Here is a 21,824-nt window from a genome sequence, read left to right as displayed (position 1 = left end):
GAGGGTAAGCAAAAAGAGCCTTCCCTAAGTCTCTTTTCATAGACATCCATTTCTCCGTCTCTTTCAACGAATGTCTAACCGCTTTAGATAGAACAAGTTTTGGGAGGAGAGGGTCTGAAGTTTTCCTCCTCATCAAAAAAGTCGAAGTTGGGGAGCGCGGAGCCGCTTTCTCAAAATAATCTGGATAAGATACCAGAAGAAATCTAAGGAGACGTGAATAACACGAGAGGTGATGTGAATCCTCCTCCTCTACTTCTTCTTCATTCTCCGATACCGCCGAAGAAGTAGACGGAACTACAACCGGATCTGAAGGTTTCGAACCACCCTTGGACTCATTCATCCAGTTGGTTAACATCTCTAACTGCTTGCGCAAAGGCGCCAGAGACGAATCAAAAACAGTTAACGTAGGCTTGGAAGAGCCTAAATGTTCAGCAGGAGGCGGAAAAACTACTTGCGCCTCGCTCGGAGCCGCCGAAATTCGAGGCGAAACAGGCGCATCAGGCGTAACAGACGAAAAAGCGCCTAAAGAAACACCCTTAGAACTGCTAGCTACAGCGCTAAAACCACAATCTCTACTAGTAGATGGAGCCGAAAAAGGCACAGATTGAGGCGACGAACGAGCCGCTAACGGCCGAGGCGCAACCCTACTCTCAGGCTCCTTATACCGCTTGACTGGAGGAGGCGAAGAATCGGCGCCTGAACGCCTCTTTAAGGGACGCGAAACGGGCGAATCTCGCCAAGAGCGCCGTGCGACCGGAGACGAATCGCTTGAATCATTTGAAAGGCGTCTGACCGCAACACCTTTCCAACGCTTAACCGAGCCCTGTTGAGGCGCAACAGGCTCAACAAGAGAGGCGCCTGTCTGTGGGCAAATCCCGATCGACTCCCTTGGTCTTCCGGTATGTCTTCTCCCCGGTGCGGGGGAGCTGGACAGTGACCTTTGTCTAGGAGACGTGTCAGGACAGACAGACGCACCCTCAACTACACTCTTACCTGAAGCCGCTTTCTCCAAAAACGTCTTAACTGAATTACCAAGTTGCAAAACCGTATTCGCTATTACCGAAAATTTCTGATCTAACCTCGATTCCAGACTGGCAATGGTGTCGGAAGAAACTACACGGGAAGCCGGAGAAGTGGGATTAGTAGGAGGAATAGGAGGTGTAGTTAAAGGAGACATAACAATTTGAGGAGAAACAGAAGGAACAGATGCATCGCAAGACGAAGCAGAGCTAAGTCTACTTTCCCTAAGCGCTGCTTTTCTAATTCTGTCTTTAGCTAATTTCTCCGAGTATGAACTAAAAAACTTCCATTGAGAATCAGTCCAATCACTACACTCGTTACATGTTCGATCTGCTGAACAAACCTGTCCCCTACACTTAACACATTTAGTGTGAGAATCATACTCTAGCTTGGATAATCTAGTTTTACATCCTGAGATGCAAAACCTAACTCCCGACGGACTAGAATCCGACATGGCAACGCCTAAATAAAAAGCAAAATAACAACAACGCCAAAAAAGAGTACTTCACCAATTCCGAAGATCAAATCCACAAGAAAAAAGCGAAGCAAAGTCATCCAACCGCACCGACCACCGATGTTCACCGGACGCCGGCAGGAAAAGAATTGGATTCACCTGGGCAGTTGTACCTGGTTCTCCCGCGAGTGGAGGGAGATGACGTCATCACCACCAGTGTTGGCGACGCCGACGCGCTAAATTTGAATTTAGTATCCTGCCGCTCGTGGAAATCACGGCTCTATAATTGTTCGGTAAGACACTACAATAAAAAACCAAGATACTTAAGCGGCAATGATGTTCCAAAATCCTAGGCGGTGGTAATGAAAACAGGTGTTTACATTACCGACGACAGAGAAAAATCTGAATAGAAGATGGGAATGGTTCCTGACACCTCCCAGCGGCGGGAATGGGTACTAACCACCTGGCCGACCACTGCGTGTGCCGGGAGTTTTGAAATTCTGTCGGACTTCGGAGAATACAGCTATATATACATATATATATATATATCTGGCAGGTAAGTGTCATGAACAAAGTACTTTTTCTGGAATGTGGGTCAACGAGCAGGCAAGACTGGCCCAGGTTGTACCTAGGGTACCTAAGCCTAGCTACATAGAGTAAACAATCACGGACGATCCACCATCACCACACTGGCCGGGTCTTATTCACTCGATATTTAATTATTGAAACAAGAATACAATTACAACTCTAAGCATACCATTCAAAAGATTGAAGTTTCGTCAACATAATGTGATATATGAAAGCTCCATACGAACTAAAATAAGCATGCAACGCTCTTCGTAAAATATGTTTTCAAGGCAGTTTTGAAATCCAATATGGCGGCGATTGTGTGGCTGGACGGGTCTAGTCACGGATGGACACCATCTTTCCCAGCCTTCCCAGCACTCATTTGAACAATGTTAGCATATATATGTAACATTTATTGATCTTACTCAAGATTGCAGTTGTAATCAGCACAATAAAACAACATTTTGTTGCCTATATTAGTGAAAGTATGAAACTTGTTATTCCCAGGGTCATGGTTTGAACTGAATTCATTTTTACCTTGTAATCGGTGGTTTTATCCTTGCTGCCATCACAACTGAAACTCCACAGTGCTTATTTGATTGTTATTATACACATTTTGGTCTTAATTCACTCCACATTTCACTTGAACCACGTTGCTGTTCCTGGTTCCTAAGTGCTCACTCCACAAACACAGTTACGAGCAGTTGACAACGACACTGCAAAGTTTTATTCCCTTAATTGTTTACTTTACTCATTATTTAGTTCAACTTTACTTTGTTATTTCAAAATGTTTATTTAATTCATGTCTATTGCCCATTTTTTGCAACCAAATTACCCCAAAAAATTACAGATATTTCTAAAGTAGATACAATCCAATGTTTCTAACCTTGTCGTACATCTGCCTGCCGAAAACCATAGCGGAACAGACTACGAGTAAGTGGATTATAATTTTTTTCTAGCACTTTTCATTGATTTAAGTCTATATTAGTATTTTGATTTTTTTTAATAACTGTATGCCAGAAATAAATGTAACCTTTAATGTTTGCATGCTAAGAATGGCAAAATCATCGTTGCCACATTAGTGGAGCTTCACACATACATCGATGCATTATTATAAACTGTTTCCATGAATTCTAGTTGTCATAGTAATGCAATAATGATAGAAATGCTTCAATATTTATGTATATATACTTTCAATACACAGGCTAATTTCACCAATTTCCACGTTTTGTGTAAGTCTTATACCCAGTTTGGAGGGTGAACACTTACCAATTGGCAACAGAGAGAGAGAGAGAGAGAGAGAGAGAGAGAGAGAGAGAGAGAGATAGAGAGAGAGACGAGAGGAGAGAAGAGATGATGAGAGAGAGAGAGAGAGAGAGAGGAAGGCGAAGGAAGGAAGAAGTACAGGGGTGGCGGTGGAGGGGGGGGGAAGAGGGTAGGTGGAGCTTTTTACGAGTGTTCATATCCATTTCTGGATAAAGGAGTTTTTGTCTCTTGGTACAAGGACAAGTGTCGTTATTCTTTACAACTAGTGATTCACGATACCCTTATAAATTATGGCACTGGGTGTAATGCACTATAGCAAAATCTCGTTCTCATACGAGTGTTCATTACAGAAATATTGCCAAAAAATATGCTTGCACTGTCTCTGAAACCCACAGTAGGTATGCTGCTTAGTTGTCAATCAAGTTTTTTGTAATCAAGTATCTTTTACAAGCTAGCTATTATATAAATTTGTATTTTTTTCATTCAAAACATATGCTCCTCATTGCTAACTTTCCTCTTTTAACGACTTTCTGGTCATTGCAAATTCGGCCTCATTAATTTCTTATGGTGCGAAAACAGACAGAGGCCCAGGGACCGAAAGCGATTGCAGTAATCCGGCAGTAAAACATCTTCATATATCCAAAAAGTAAATAATAAAGATATATATGAGCATTACGATTATAACAATTACATGAATAGCTGATAACATTCTGCATGAATAAATGGTAAACTGTTCTGCAAAAAAGTTGAGTATAGTCATTCATCTACAATAGCTACGAAAGTCAAGATGTCGTAACATCATAATACAGGACTTAAAATAACGTTCTAATTCCAAAAAAATAACAACTTAAATTTGAGTCAGAATCGAGTTACTTTTTCAATAACGAATATTTTCAAATTAATCATCATAAATATGTAAAATATTGATGTTTTACTATTTATTTAAATAATTATCTAGTGCACGCTTCGTCGTCGTCTTCTACCAAAACAGTTGTTTTACTTAAAAACGTCGTGGCCAGTGACCGTGTTCTGATTGTTGTGATGAAAGTGCCCCAGCATCTATTGGTACAAGAGGCGTGTGGTTTTATCACAGGAAATGGGAAGTTTGTTGACACAAGCGACTCCACAAACATCGAGATGGCATCAATCTTCTAAGATATTTAAGCGTAAGTAAAAATTTTGACAGTTTTTTTGTGAGATTTGCACTGCGTTGGACACCCTTTTCACTACCCTCTGTTTAATACTTTAAATTTGGCCTTCATTTCCGACTTTGGGGAAAATACTTACTTCGAAAGGAGAGTAGAGGTCTTTAGCTCCGTTTCTCACCAACAACAAGTCGCGACTGATGCCCATCTCCGGTGTCAGGACGCGTTACCTATAAGTGCTTTTTCGGAGGGTGTCCAGCCGTGATCGTCGGTGAGTTGAGCCAGGCCATGCGGTTGTTTACCCTATCTTCCTCTTTCCATTTTTGAGTTTTTTTTAAGTTTTTCTTTTAAATGTCCATCCTTAAATTTAGCCTGGTCATGGGTGTATGCATTAGCGCATATTAGCCTGGACTGTGGGAGTTGTGGGGGTTGACGATAGACTATAAAATAAGGTGGCCTATCGTGAGCATGTCTACAACAGCCGGCCAGAGGTAGCTAAGTAGGTATGATTTGGCCACACTAACACCCAGGTTTGTTATTCATTTTTAACGATTTATGTAATCCAAACACTTCGATTTCGTCGTTCCACAAGGAGAGCAGCCTATGGACGAAACTTTAATTGGCTAGGCCACAAATGACCATGGCAAGTCCGCCTACCTCATACTAGGTATGGTCGCTGAACCTTACTTTAACTGCATTGTTTACATGGAATAACCCCTCTATATTTACATAAACCTACACAGATAAAGGGATCAATATATTTACCTGGGGTTGAACATAATGACAAGGGCAAATAAGAGGAGCAGAAGAAACGGAAGGACAGTCTGGAACATCAAATGCCTCTGGAATCTATCATTATAACGTCTTTTGGTAAACACTACCTGCAATGTTTTCAGCTGACGCCTGACACCACAACTCACGAATATTCTACGCGGTACCAAAACCTCGAGTGGTGTCTCTCGCTTTTGGCCTTTCTGATAAGGTTGCTATTAGTTATTGATCAACTAACTTAATGATATTTTCCGTTTATATACTTCGTAATATTATTTAATATGTTTATGGAGAATATTTACTGAATATTTTACTGCATAAACTTAATTTATGAGATCCTTTATCATCTTTACACACTGAAGTTCTGCTGAGTGGCTTATCTGAACCGGGATACCTGACAAGGGTTATGGTATCTATATGCCGTTTGGAATTGATTAGATACCAATTACCTGTGCCTTTGACGCTCGAACACAACCTCTGTATATTCGGTAATTTTCGCATGACTTGCCGTTTATTTCTAATAATAAACTCTGGCACATGATTTTCAGTCATTTATATACACGCTTTTCATTAAACATGTTTCAATGTCAGGACAATAGATCGAACCCTACCATTTGTTTCAAACTTAGATGCAGAAATTGAAAGGTATAAATTTTAAAAATGTAACGATTTGGAGTGTACACTGTTTGAGTGTGCAGATGTTTGTTCTACGATGTGTATCAGTATGCCACTCTATGAAACTTGCCTTTACTTCTAAGCTGACCTAGCGGCATCATTCTCAATAAAATGCCCCCTTTCCAAAATTTAAGAATAAACGAAATAGTTGAATTTATTTTCGCATTAGTCTATTAACTAATTCGCGCATTTATTCTCAGATAAGTTGATCAGATACGAACGATTACCAGGGTTTAGAAAACAACTCAATTCAAACATTAGAATGGGAATTAATATAAAAAAATATTCTTTTCAAAATCCATTTAACCCTTGCGGTTTAGTAAATTGTCAGAATAAGAATTAAACGGGTTGACTAAGATTTTTGTATACTTCAGTCTCTCTCTCTCTCTCTCTCTCTCTCTCTCTCTCTCTCTCTCTCTCTCTCTCTCTCTCTCTCTCTCTCTCTCTCTCTCTCTCTCTCTCTCTCTCCAAATTCACGTGTGTCATGAGCCATTTTATAAGAAGTCTTGCTAACAAACATCGTCGTGTGTGGCGTCAGAAGCAATGAAATTGTGGCTTGGTTATAAAAATTGTCAAGCACCCAATGACCTCCCCTGTCTTGTTTTATGTTGATCGTCTCTAGCGAAAAAAAGCACGAGAAACTAATCTTGATGTCTTAACTCAGTATTAATAAACTGAAATTTTGATTTTCACACGATTACTTGACTAATCTAACATTTCTTTAGATAATATTTAAAAATAGGTGCAACAACAGCAGCAGTGGCAATTCAAAGAAAATCTCGACAGGTCCAGTAGGTATCTTATCAGAAAACCCTTCCTTTGTTAGAAAAAAAAAAAACACTCAAAACTATTGTGCTGTGATCAATGACATAAGTTAAGTGAGGCGTTTGATAAAAGAGCGAGCGAGCAGACGCTCAAAGAGCAGCTGAAGATGAAAGTCTGCCAGGAAGAGCACCAAAAAGCAATTTCTATGGTGGGCTTTGTTATATACTACATCAAATTACGTTAATTCTGGAGAAAAAAAAATTAAGCGTGGCTTTTTTGCAGAAGAGACACATAGCTTTACATAGTTATGGACACCACTGAAGATTATTAAGGTAAGTAACAAACCGTAGGAAATAAAGATTTTGATGAACAGAAAAAATTGAAAGTAAATGGCGATACAACAGAAGCAAGTTAACAGCATTTAGAAACCTAAAATAGTGTTACGTTGAAACAGTAGGAACGACTGATATAGAGATGACAAAATTAATCCTACAAAGCTAAGTTTTACAGAATTATCAATTAGCTCTCATGGTGGAAATGGATCGATTTCGAGTCAGAGTACAGTAACATGCGCAGCGGTCAGGATCCACTTGATTGATTGATTGATGTTGTCTATTAAATCTGGCGTCACGACATCTAGGTAATTGACATCGAAATAAAGTAAAAAAAAATTAAATTTTTAATAAATTTCGTATAAAAAATCTATAAATATATGTATATAAAAATTTTGTTCATATATATAAGTTCTTACATAGACAATCTATGTATAATTTAAATTTGGTTGAGGAGGCCCGCCTCCCCCATTAATTTATATAACTGCTCTATATTACAATCCTTTCCAAGAATTGTAGTTAGGATAAAATTACCTACTCTGTCACGACCCCAAGACAGGAACCTATGTCTCAAATTCCCGAATCTGGGACATTCAATCAACAAATGTTTCACAGTCAAGGGCACAGTACAGTTCTCACAAAACGGAGGATTTTCACGAGACATCAAGAATCCATGTGTGAGTCCTGTATGTCCAATCCTCAATCTGCACAACATCGTTTCTTGTCTCCTTGGCATATATGGATATAACCAAGGAGACACTGATGACGTGATACTGCGCATTTTTTTATTAGTCATTCCCAGCCACCCCAACATGGGAAGGAACCCAACAGAACTTTATTTCTTTCCCTCTTCTTTTCAGTAAAAGCAGCCATTCCAATATATCTAAAATCAGAGTGTTTAAAAGGTTACAAGATTCCAGCGACTGAAGAACACTTCTTGAGTCACAATATATAATAAAATTATTTTTATTCCGAATAAAAATTTCCTTTAAACCCTTTAAAACTGCATATAATTCTGCCGTAAAAATCGATGCAACCGGTGATAACTTGCCACTTCTCTTTAAATCAGGGAAGGCTACTCCAAAGCCGACGCCAGCTGACTTTGAGCCATCCGTGAAAACTGCAGTGGAGTTATCATGTTGCAAGGAGTGTTCTAAAAATATTGACCGCATTTAAAATATCTGCAGAATTTAACCTCTGGGAAGTTCCAGGGGCGACTAACTGAATATTTTGCTGGCAAAATCTCGATCCTTGTCATATTTATTTCACGGACAGTGACATTTACTCTAAAAGCAAATGGATGAGGTTGCTTGGGGTGACTTTCATAAAACTGCCAATGCTTTTCATTTCTCATACAATTGCTGGTTAAAGACTTAGGTAGCCTCTGGAATCTATACCAGCTCCGAACCAGCGGACGCTTGTAATGAAGATCCAGTGGCACCTCATCAGCATCTACAAGCATGCTCTCGGTGGGAGATGATTTAAATGCTCCTGTACACAACCGTATTCCTCCATGATGAATTGAGTTGAGCATTTTAAGGCTATTTGGCTTCGCAGAAGTGTACACCTCATACCCATAACTTAATTTTGAAAAGACCAAGGCTTTATATAAACTCAACATCTGAGTTCGGTCTGCACCCCACGAAGTGTGAGACACGACTTTCAGCAAATTCATTGCTTTCAAGCATTTTGCCTTAACATATTTTAGATGTGGAATCCAGGTCAGCTTGCTATCAAAAATCAAGCCAAGAAACCTTGTTTCACCAACACATGGAATTCTCTGCCTATGATTGAATAGATCTGGATCAGGGTGGATTCCCCTTACACGACAAAAGTGATTAGTTACTGTTTTACTGGCAGAAAATCTAAAACCATTAACCTCAGCCCTCTTTACTATATTATCAATGCAGAGCTGAAGGCGGCGTTCAATCACTGCCATCCTTGATGCTGCAAAAGAAATCGACAGGTCATCAACAAAAAGGGTATATGTTATATCTGGGGGAATTATTTTAGAAACCCCATTGATTACCAAGGCGAACAAGGTTACACTTAAAACACTGCCTTGTGGTACTCCTTCTTCTTGATTGAACACATCCGACATTGTTGCTCCAACCTGAACCTGAAATATCCTATTTTTTAAAAAAGCCTTAATAAAGAGGGGCAAATTGCCTCTCAGGTTACATTCATAAAGGACCCTCAAAATGCCATATCTCCATGTTGTATCATAAGCTTTCTCTAGATCAAAGAACACAGTGATGTGATGCTGCTTGTCAGCAGAAGCTTCACATATTGAAGATTCCATTCGTACTAATACATCAGTTGTTGAGTGCATACTCCGAAAACCACACTGAGCAGGCGACAGTTTTTTATCTCTTTCCAAGTACCACATCAATCGTGTGTTCACCATTTTCCCATGATCTTACACAAACAAGATGTCAATGCAATTGGGCGATAACTTTCTGTCTTGAATGGATCTTTTCCAGGTTTCACAAATGGCAGTAATTTTAACTTCTCCCAAAGCTTAGGGAAGATATGTTCTCGGTAAATTCTGTTAATAAGGCTTAATATGAAAAGTCTGTTATTTTCAGAAGTATGCTTAATCACTGAATATGTTATATCATCCAGTCCAGGAGCTGATTCATTACATTTAATCAAGGCTGATTCAAATTCTCTAATAGTAAAAGGAGCATTGTATTGCTCATGTCTTAAGGTATAATTATCAATTTCGACCTGTTCCATTATCCGTCTTTGAGCTGAATAGGGTCTATCATCATTTTTCTTTGCAACATTAGCAAAATGATTAGCAAACTCATTTGCCACTAACTGGGGGTCTGCTACCTCGCAACCATTGATCTTGATAACTGGAGGTTGACAAGGAGTGAACTTGCCTGCTATTTTTCTAACTCTCTTCCAAACTAGAGTCAGAGGAGTTTTAGAATTTAGTGAAGATATGAATATTGTCCAAGATTCTTTTCGTGCTTTTTTTATTTCCATGCAAAAATGAGCTCTTGCTTTTCGAAATTCAACACGGTAATACTCACATTTTCGTCTGCGGTATCTGGTGAAAGCAGATCTCATAGTTCTGTGAGTTTCCTGGCATTTACGAGTCCACCAAGGAACTGGTCGGCAGATAAATATGCCCTAAGTCATAGGTATAGATTGAAGACCAGCTGAGAACATTATTGTATTCAAAAAATCAAGAGCGTCATCTACACAGGGATAGTCATCAGCAGAGTCATCTATCGAGCTGTGCTCCTGGAATGCTGCCCAATCAGCTTTACCAATGTTCCATTTAGGTAGCCTTGAAGATGGAGGGCTCGATGCTACACTCACCACTATTGGGAAATGGTCGCTGGTAAATCTATAATTTATAACTCTCCAATTAAAGTCAATAAGACAGTCATCACTACATATAGATAAATTAATTGCTGATAACGTGCCTGTTTGAACACGAAAATGTGTAGACTCCAGAGTTGAGAATACCCACATTTTCATCTTCTTTGATGGAACCTAAGTATCTTCCTCTTTGATTGGTAACGATGTCACCCCAAAGAGGGTTTATTTATATCTCCCAAAATAACAAAAGGACGTGGTAACTGTTGAATAAGAGATTTAAATTCATTGATTGGGAAGACTTTGTTAGGTGGTAAATAGAAAGAGCATACTTTATATTTTCTTTGCAAATGGATCTGCACACCTATCACTTGCAATGCTGATTGGATATTAATAGGATTTTGTGGGGTGTCATTTCGAACATACAAAACGACACCACCATGGCTTCCATTATTTAAATTATAGGTGGAGTGATAGGATGTATACTCTCGTGGGCTGGGGCACGTATTATTACCAATCATGGTCTCCTGCAGAGCTATACAAACAGGAGACACCTCTGATATGAGCAGCCTTAGTTCTTCCCCTTTAGCTCTTAATCCCTGACAGTTCTATTGGAGAAAATTAATGAATTTTACTTTCCTTTAGAGGCTGTTAAATTAGAGCCTCTTTTAAGAGCTTTCAGCCTACAACCTTTCTCTTTTTTTCCTGGAAGGAGACCGATTGTTTAGGGCTGCCTTCCTTTTTAGAGGGTTATCAGTCTCAGGAACAGCAGACAAAGCTGGTGTCGCCTGAGGAGGGGTGTGAGGATCGGATATTGGTGCATCCTCGAAAGCATTTACAGGTGGTACAGCCTCCAGAGAGGCGGGAGTACCAGGTACCCCCGGCACAGCCTCCAGAGAGGCAGGAGTACCAGAAATCACTGGCTCTGCTTCCATAGAAGCAAGAGTGCCAGAAATCACTGCCACTGCCTCCAAAGAGGCGGAAGTGCCAGAATCAACTGGCGTTGCCTCCAACGAGGCGGGAGTGCCAGAATCAACTGACAATCCACTTAAATATCTCTTGAAAGCCGAATGAACAAGTATCTGTTTCTTCTGCCAACGCCAGAAGGTCAGATCATACGCAGTCATCTATGAAATTCCATGTGGACGTAAGTCGTTCCCAGTAAATAGTGAATCAATAGCAAAAAACTTTCTCATATATATATATATATATATTATATATAGATATATATATATATATTTATACATGTGTGTGTGTGTGAGTGTGTGTGTGTATGTGTGTATAAACAAAGTTACAGTCACGAAAGAAAAGTGAAACACTGGATCGAGATGCTAAGTGCTTTCGTCGTATTACCTAGACATGGTTACAGCAACTACTTTTAGATATACAGAGACAAGGCTATATATATATATGGCGGTTATATATCCTAGGGGAATGCAAAATGCTTGGGAGGTCACAAAATGATTAGTGGATAACATCGAAATCTACCTATTGGTAAACCCCCTTTTTTTATTTTCTGTCTTTCACATCTTTCTGGAACATATGTTTTATTATTATAGACCCCCAAAAAATAATCCTTGGCTTAAATTTAGATTGTTCTCCCAGGTCAACTGAATCAACAGATTCCAACAAGTTCTTGGAAATATTTTCATTACCTCCTCGTAATATTACATTGCTTTGTGTCCAATTTATTCTATGGGCTTTTCATTTAGATGCAAAAATAATGCATTATTAGTCTAGCCTGTTCTTACTGAATATTTTTGTAGTTTTAATCTGATGTTTAATTCTTTACTGGTCTGACCTTAGTACAATAAATCACAATTCATATTAGGAACTTTGTATAAAATATTGCTATCTTTTCGGGAGATATTTTGTTTAAGCAAGTTTATTGTATTATTACATGTGAAGGATTTGTATTACACAAATTTTAAAACGCTTTTACAGCTTCAAATCCAATAAAATGTGTCGAACAAAGGATATTTGAGGAGACTCCTTTTTTCCTTTCCGATTTTTCATAGAAAGTCTTTAGCTGTATTTTTATAAAAATCCACAATGTGTCCTGGATGGCATAGGTCTCTTCCCATTTTTCTGAAATTTTTTATATTTACATGATGCCCACAATAATACTGTACATGTCAAATTATATGTCTTTTTCCTATAAATACCAAATTTAAATTTTGATATAGATGTCAAAAAAGGTAAACAATCATCTTTCTCTAACTCGGGTGCAAATTTGATAAAAGGGGCTTGATGATTTACTTGAGCCAACATGTTATATTCATCCAAATCTTTGGGTATGATGGCTAAAATATCATGAACATAATAGTACCATATTACAGGAAAATGGAAAATCTTGGGGATGCAAAGACGTTAAAAAATTCTATATATACTATTAGGACCAGGAGAAAGTGAGTTGCCCATTCCCATACCAAATATTCATTTAAAAAATTCCCCGTTGAAAATAAATTTCACATACGTAATCTTATTAATTCTATGACCTGGCTAATTGTTAATGGTAAATCAGGCATATGCAATTCATCTTTAAGGCATTTCGGCACAGAGTCCATCGGCACATACATCAACACTTGTTAATCGTGAATCCGGATTGATTGTAATACCATTGATTTTGTCAGTCAGATCTATAGAATTAAGGAGATGGTTACCAGAAATAGTTTCTAGCGATGGTGACAATAATTTTGTTAGATATTTTGAAAGATTAAAAGTTAAGGAACCAACAGAACTCATTATTGGTCTCATAGGGTTACTTTCTTTATGTGTTTTCACCAGCCCATATATAGATGCGACGAGGCGAGGATGGCGAATTCGTTAAAAACTGATAAGTGAGACCTTTGTAGTTTTTTCAGGATTCTTTGTAATTTACTGGTGAAAAATTTGTATTACTTCTTCTAAGGGGTTCTTGTTTAGTTTTAGGTAAGTATTATCGTCACTTAACAATTCTTTCATTTTTATGTATATAATTCTTTATCCATAATAACTACAGTGGCTTTAAAAATTACGTGATTAACAAACTTAGTAAAGAATAAAGCAAAATTTTATCAGTCACACTCACTACACACGATGACTTTCACTTTGGCCGATCATAACACTGTTCCCTGTTTGCTCGAGACGATAAGGGGAATAGAATAGATTAGAACAGAGTTAGAACAGAGGCCAAACGCTGAGACATGTGACGTCATTCAGTGCTGAAACGGAAATCGGGAGAAAAAAGATTTGAAAGACGTAACAGAAGGAAAACGTCGCAGTTGCACTTTGACTTAATTGTTAGGGGGTGAAAGGCAGACGGAAGAAAGAGAAGAAGAACGGAGGTATAGTAAAAGGAATTGACGGTAGGAGGTCAGGATCTCTCTCTCTTCAGCCTTTATATGCAGTTGCTCTCAGATTTTGACGTGTCTGGTATAGTACGCCAGTCTTACCATAAGTAGGCATTCCGTAATCCTGGTCAGCTCGGCTAGTCTGAAAATATCTTGAATAAAAATATTGCATAAAGCCGCTTAGAAAAACAAACCGTATGTGCTTTTCACTAATGTTTAAATAAACTCTTGTTTCTTAAAACTAAATTATGCATGAAATTAACTTATTACAAAACAAATATTCTCGAACATAAGAGAAAATTAAAAATACGTCAGTTTCTCGGAACTGCACGAGGAAATGGCACTAGGGAAACTAAACAAAAGTAAAATAGTAATCTCTTAAACCATTATTTTTGACAGTTCACACACACACACACACACACACACACACATATATATATATATATATATATATATATATATATATATATATATATATATACGGACGTCACAACTACCAGGGTCACTGACGCCGAATATATATATATATTATATATATATATATATATATATATATATATATATATATATATATATATATATATATATTCGGCGCCAGTGACCCTGGTAGTTGTGACGCCAGATGCAATCAGTATATATATATATATATATATATATATATATATATATATATATATATATATATATATATTTGTGTATGTGTGACAGTTATAACTGGCGAGTTAAAGATGATTATACTTCAGCTGTGCAGCAGGATTTGCACTCGTCTTCTGAGAGTTAAGAAACAACTCTTACCAACTCGACTGTCGGGCGTAAACTTTATTTCCTACTGTCTAGAGGTCAATGCCAAATTTGTACCGACCTGTTATTTTGCTTGGTTACTTTTATGCATGCGAAATTCTGTTGCACACCAGTAATGATGGCATAAATTTCTATTTCACACTGGACACAAACCCAGTACTCTCGAGTGAAAAAAAAAGTACTGCAAAGCCACGTAGGTCACATCAAGGTGACTCACATAGGAATTTGGAACTGACGTGTTTAATAAAGACCTGGGGATTCATCTGGACAAGCTGTGAACATCTTCATACCGGTGAGTTTTACCTAACTTCCCGACATATAAGTGACTCACTTGAAAGTGATTTCCCGAATGACATCTGTAACGTTACACATAATTGCGTGGCGATTCCATCACTGACGACACTGCAATCACTCAAGGGCACGTGGTGGTATTTGAATGCTGTAACTTATTAATGTATTTTGTACTAACTTACATGCCCATGAGAAACGCATCAGCTTATAAGAATACTTTTGCTTCCAAGCGATATCTTACTAAATCAAGAAACCAGTAAATGCCGGTTACCTCTTCAAATAAATACTAAGCAGTTAAGCAATTAAATATATCATGAAATGAGATATTTTAGCTTCAGCTCTAAGTCAAGTTTTATACTCGAGATTTCTGAGCTACAAGCACTGACCTCCTTTATAGGACCTGTTCGGAGGTCACTGCTGTTTATGCATACTTGCTGTTTAAGTGTAGACTTTCATAGTAAGCGCCCTGCACATGAGATATACAAATGTGATAAGTGGCAGTAAAATAAGAGGATTCCACTTGACCTCTAAAATAGGAACTCGCCTTCCGAGTTCTAACACCTTCACTGACTCCGCTGTAGGATGAAACTTTTTCAGTGTCGGAAATCAGTGTCCAATGCAGCTATAGCTACCTATACCTTACCACAAGTGGAGGCAGTTCTTTCACGTCCCAGTGTAAATGATAATACAACCACTTTTCGGAAATACAGGCTACTAGGAAGTGAGAGAATTTTAACGTCTTTAATATATTTATTTAAAATAAAACAACGGGATTTTATCATTCATTCTTACAGCACGACAAGTGTGAATATTACATTAACAATCATTTTATTTTACATGATACTTACGAAATTTTCGACTAACAGCTAAATGAGAGCCTTCTACTTTAGGTTGCCAGCACGCACCATCTCAGACCCCAAGATGGAAAAAAAAAGTTTTTTCCTTTATGACACATAATAGTGCCTATACCTGCCGTTTACCCCAAGAGCACTTCCATCGGAAAATTTTACACACACACATTATATATATATATATATATATATATATATATCTATATATATATTATATGATATATATATATATGCGTGTGTGTGTGTGTGTAAACCATTAAACCATAAACCCCAAATACTCATAACAAAATTCACTTTAACTCTGCAAGGAATCGCCTTGGACGTATATTATAACGAATAGAAGTAAAGGAGAAGAAAACATTAAAGAAATAAAAGCCGTGGAAATAAATCAATAAAAGGGACGTCTGCTTGAGAAGTTGAACATGGGTTAACTTGTATGGTCTCTGTCTCTCCATCCCCGAACTGCCGGAAGTCAACTAAATGTGACACAAATTATTTCCAAGGGGCTGCCTCGGTGGTTAAATAATCTTTTTTTTTTTTCAACATGCTAGATTCCTAACAATAACTTTATGTCCTAAAATAACAATAAAAAAATATCTGAGAGAGAGAGAGAGAGAGAGAGAGAGAGAGAGAGAGAGAGAGAGAGAGAGAGAGTTCGGATCGCTGTTATATTGCACAAATATTCCTTCGTGGTATTTCATCAACATCCGTTCTTGGAAAATTATCTATAAAGTCATACAACCAACGTTGGCCTAGAGTTACAAAACTTTGTGTTGTCTTTTTTTGCATATTTTGTGTGTGTACAGAATTTGCCGTTATACGTTGACATGTCAGTATATATTTTTTTCTCGTTTACAAGTTACCTTTTCAGCAGAACTCCATCCAATGTACAAGATTTTGAGATCGTAGCAATTGTGTATTGATTTAAACAAATGAAGTACTCGGATACCCTGTTGGTTACAAGTATATTAGAATTATTTAGTAATAATAATAATAATAATAATAATAATAATAATAATAATAATAATAATAATAATAATAATAATAATAATAATAATAATAATAATAATAAAGAATATATGTAGAGACTCAGGCGATACTCAAGTCAAAACTCAACGGCGGAAATATGATGAAAGCCATAAACACATGGGCAGTGCCAGTAATCAAATACAGCGCAGGAATAGTAGAATGGACGAAGGCAGAACTTAGCAGCATAGACCAGAAAACGAGGAAACATATGACAATACACAAAACACTACACCCAAGAGCAAATACAGAGACTATACATAACACGAAAGGAAGGAGGGGGGGGCTCTAGGATGCAGGGGAAGGAGGACTGATAAAAGTAGACGAAGACCCAGAAATATACAGAGACAGGAGAATGACAAGCAGAACAGAGGAATGGCACAACAAACCAATGCACGGACAATACATGAGACAGACTAAAGAACTAGCCAGCGATGACACGTGGCAATGGCTACAGAGGGGAGAGCTCAAGAAGGAAACTGAAGGAATGATAATAGCGGCACAAGATCAGGCCCTAAGAACCAGATATGTTCAAAGAACGATAGATGGAAATAACACTCCCGTATGTAGGAAGTGCAAGCGAATGTCCGGCACTTGCACAGAACCAGTGCAAAAAGAGGCATGATTCAGTAGCGAAAGCCCTCCACTGGAGCCTGTGCAAGAAACACCAGCTACCTTGCAGTAATTAGTGGTACGAGCACCAACCTGAAGGAATAATATAAAACGATCAGGCAAAGATCCTCTGGGACTATGGTATCAGAACAGATAGGGTGATACGTGCAAATAGACCAGACGTGACGTTGATTGACAAAATCAAGAGGAAAGTATCATTCATTGTTGCCGCAATACCATGGGTCACCAGAGTTGAAGAGAAAGAAAGGGAAAAAATAGATATGTATCTAGACCTGAGAATAGAAATAAGAAGGATATGTGATATGCCAGTGGAAATTGTACCCATAATCATAGGAACACTAGGTACGATCCCAAGATCCCTGAAAAGGAAACATGAAAAACTAGAGGCTGAAGTAGCTCCAGGACTCATGCAGAAGAGTTGTGAGCCTAGAAACGGCGCACATAGTAAGAAAAGTGATGGACTCCTAAGGAGGCAGGATGCAACCCAGAACCCCACACTATAAATACCACCCAGTCGAATTGGAGGACTGTGATAGACAATAATAATAATAATAATAATAATAATAATAATAATAATAATAATAATAATAATAATAATAATAATAATAATAATAATAATAACACATGGGCAGTGCCAGTAATCAGATACAGCGCAAGAATAGTCGAATGGACGAAGGCAGAACTCTGCAACATAGAACAGAAAACTAGGAAACATATGACAATACACAAAGCACTACACCCAAGAGCAAATACGGACAGACTATACATAACACGAAAGGAAGGAGGGAGAGGACTACTAAGCATAGAGGACTGCGTCAACATCGAGAACAGAGCACTGGGGCAATATCTGAAAACCAGTGGAGACGAGTGGCTAAAGAGTGCATGGGAAAAAGGACTGATAAAAGTAGACGAAGACCCAGAAATATACAGAGACAGGAGAATGACAAACAGAACAGAGGAATGGCACAACAAACCAATGCACGGACAATACATGAGACAGACTAAAGAACTGGCCAGTGATGACACATGGCAATGGTTACAGAGGGGAGAGCTCAAGAAGGAAACTGAAGGAATGATAACAGCGGCACAAGATCAGGCCCTAAGAACCAGATACATCCAAAGAACGATAGATGGAAATAACATCTCTCCCATATGTAGGAAGTGCAATACGAAAAATGAGACCATAAACCACATAGCAAGCGAATGTCCGGCACTTGCACAGAACCAGAACAAAAAGAGGCATGATTCAGTAGCGAAAGCCCTCCACTGGAGCCTGTGCAAGAAACATCAGCTACCTTGCAGTAATAAGTGGTACGAGCACCAACCTGAAGGAGTGATAGAAAACGATCAGGCAAAGATCCTCTGGGACTATGGTATCAGAACAGATAGGGTGATACGTGCAAATAGACCAGACGTGACGTTGATTGACAAAATCAAGAAGAAAGTATCACTCATTGATGTCGCAATACCATGGGACACCAGTGTTGAAGAGAAAGAAAAGGAAAAAATGGATAAGTATCAAGACCTGAAAATAGAAATAAGAAGGATATGTGATATGCCAGTGGAAATTGTACCCATAATCATAGGAGCACTAAGCACACGATCCCAAGATCCCTGAAAAGGAAACTGGAAAAACTAGAGGCTGAAGTAGCTCCAGGACGCATGCAGAAGAGTGTGATCCTAGAAACGGCGCACATAGTAAGAAAAGTGATGGACTCCTAAGGAGGCAGGATGCAACCCAGAACCCCACACTATAAATACCACCCAGTCGAATTGGAGGATTGTGATAGACCAAAATAATAATAATAATAATAATAATAATAATAATAATAATAATAATAATAATAATAATACATAATAATATAATAATAATAATAATAAAATGATAATAATAATAATAATAATAATAATAATAATAATAATAATAATAATAATAATAATAATAATAATAATAATATTCCAGACTGTAAGAATTGTATCTGGGGACATTAAGATGGGCTATGGAACAGAAAAATGTGTCTTGGTCATCATACAAAAAGGCAAAGTGACAAAGACTGAAGAGATAAAGCTACCAGATGGGAATAGCATCAAACACATATGAGACAGGATACAAATACCTGGGAATAGTAGAATGAGATTATATAAAACACAAAGAGATAAAGGACATATCAGGAAAGAATAAATGCAGAGACTTACAGAGATACTCAAGTTAAAACTCAACGCTGGAAACATGATGGGACCATAAACGCATGTGTAGTACCAGTAATCAGATACAGCGCAGGAGTAGGAAGCCGAGTGAGCGAAGGCTGAACTCCACAGCATAGACCAGAAAACTAGGAAACACATGACAATACACAAAGCACTACACCCAAGAGCAAATACAGGCAGACTTTATGTAACACGAAAGGAAGGAGGGCGAAGGTTATTAAGCATTGAGGACTGCGTCAACATCGAGAGCAGAGCACTGGGGCAATATAGGAAAACAAGTGAAGAGTGGCTAAGGAGTGTATGAGAAGAAGGACTGATAAAATTAGACGAAGACCCATAAACATAAAGAGACAGGAGAATGACAACAGAATGGAGGAATGGCACAATATACCAATGCACGAACAGTACATGAGATGGACTAAAGAACTGGCCAGCGATGAAACACAGCAATAGCTACAGTGGGGAGAACTCAAGAAAGAAATAGAATAAATGCTAACAGCGGCACAAGATTAGGCCCTAAGAACCAGATATGTCCAAAGAACAAGATATGAAAATAACATCTCACCCATGTGCAGGAAGTACAATATGACTGGTGCCTGTGCAAGAAACACCAGCTATCTTGCAGCCATAAGTGGTACGAACGCCAACCTGAAAGAGTGATAGAAAACGATCAGGCAAAGATCCTCTGCGACTGTGGTATCAGAACAGATTGGATGATACGTGCCAGTAGACCAGACGTGACGTTGATTGACAATATCAAGAAGAAAGTATCACTCATTGATGTCCCAATATCATGGGACACGAGTAGATGAGAAAGAAAGAGAAAAAAATGATAAGTATCAAGACTTGAAAATGGAAATAAGAAGGTTAGGGGACTTGCCAGTGGAAGTTGTTCCCATAATCAAAAGAACAATGAGCACGATTCCAAGATCCCTGAAAAGGACCCTGGAAAACCTAGATGCCGAAGTAGCTTCAGGACTCATGCAGAAGAATGTGCTACTAGAAACCAGCGTACATTGTGAGAATAGTGATGGACTCCTAAGGAGGCAGGTTGCAACCCGCAAAAAAAAAAAGAATAAATAATGATAATAATAATTTTCATTTCAGCTAAAGGCCATTTACATGGAATATACAGAGATAATACACACAATCTAGATACATTACATAATCCAATAACAAATGACAATCGGTAATATCCACACAATTGCCAAAGCAGAAAAAACTAGTATTCATAATAATGGTATTGACAGTAATAATACTGAGAAAATAGTTTAAAAAATAATTTAAAATGATAAAAGCAACCGGATTGAATACAATTAATTTCCAGCTAAGGACTGAAGTGTTACAGAAATCAGGTCCTGAGGGCTAAATACGAAAATTGAAAATAGTAAAGCTCTATTGTGAAAGTAACACGGTGATAGTAAAAAAGGAAAATACTCTTTATAACAATACGAAATATGTGGTCCTGCTTCAAATACTCCTTTGCTTTTCTCTTTCTTGTTCGGGAAGTATTGTACCTACGAAAGAAGCAAGTGTACCGGAGTAAAAACGACAAGCTCTGCAAACTCGGTGCTCATTCCAGATTCAAATGGCAGCAACATCGATAACTCACGGAATAACCTTGGCATTCAGAAAGTAACGCCATCATTAATAAGTGATGCCTTGATGAAGAAAGTCATCCTAGAAATTGTTTAAGAAAATCATCCTATAAATTGGTTAAGAAAATAATTCATCCTAAAAATGAGTTAAGAAAGTCATCCTATAAATTTTCAAGAAAGTCATCCTTCAAACTGATTAAGAAAGTGAGTCATCCTATAAATTTCAGCCCCCTTTTTCAAAACTGGTAAAGACAGCCAAGTTTAGGTGCAGAAAACTCTGTTAATCTTTTGATCATTTCGCGACCTCTTCAGCGGATTCCCTCTAAAACAAGAGAAGCTAGAATGGATCCATCCCTCCACATCGTAATTGTAACTAATACAAGCTTTAGTCCTCAGCCAACCGATCGCAAAAATGGGGAAATGCTAGTGGATTCTATTTATGCACACTTGGAAATAAATGAGCATGAAGGGAAAACTAATTTCGCAAAATATATTGGTTATTTCTTGCCCACTCATGACTGTTAAGCGCTGGTAGCTTTTGAGCTTTGGTTTAGTTGGCGCCATTTGGTGCATAGTTTACTGCAAAATGGTACATCACTCCCTGAAAAACAAAAAAATTGTTCCAATTCGTGAGAAAAAATATTTCACTGCTTCCTATCATGAAGTTAAGGTTCCCGCTAAATAAAACTTCAGTTACAGTTGAATGGCAAATTGTTACTATTTCTGAAAAAAAAAACACTAATGGTGATGCTTCAT

The 21,824-nt window shown here is 38.0% G+C and overlaps 1 protein-coding gene across 2 annotated transcripts in view; it reads right to left on the bottom strand.

The window, feature by feature from the left end:
• Positions 1-5,362, bottom strand: part of LOC135219092 (acyl-CoA:lysophosphatidylglycerol acyltransferase 1-like) — a 226,914-nt gene extending 221,552 nt beyond the window's left edge. For both annotated transcript variants that reach the window (XM_064255526.1, XM_064255527.1), the window contains exon 1: positions 5,218-5,362. The gene's annotated coding sequence lies outside the window, so the exon portion shown is untranslated. The remainder of the gene's footprint in view (positions 1-5,217) is intronic.
• Between the last annotated feature and the right edge of the window lie 16,462 nt (positions 5,363-21,824).

The sequence above is a fragment of the Macrobrachium nipponense genome, chromosome 1 (genome assembly GCF_015104395.2).
Source record: "Macrobrachium nipponense isolate FS-2020 chromosome 1, ASM1510439v2, whole genome shotgun sequence".
In the NCBI taxonomy this organism is placed as follows: domain Eukaryota; kingdom Metazoa; phylum Arthropoda; class Malacostraca; order Decapoda; family Palaemonidae; genus Macrobrachium; species Macrobrachium nipponense.
This window is presented reverse-complemented; position numbering and strand designations above follow the sequence as displayed.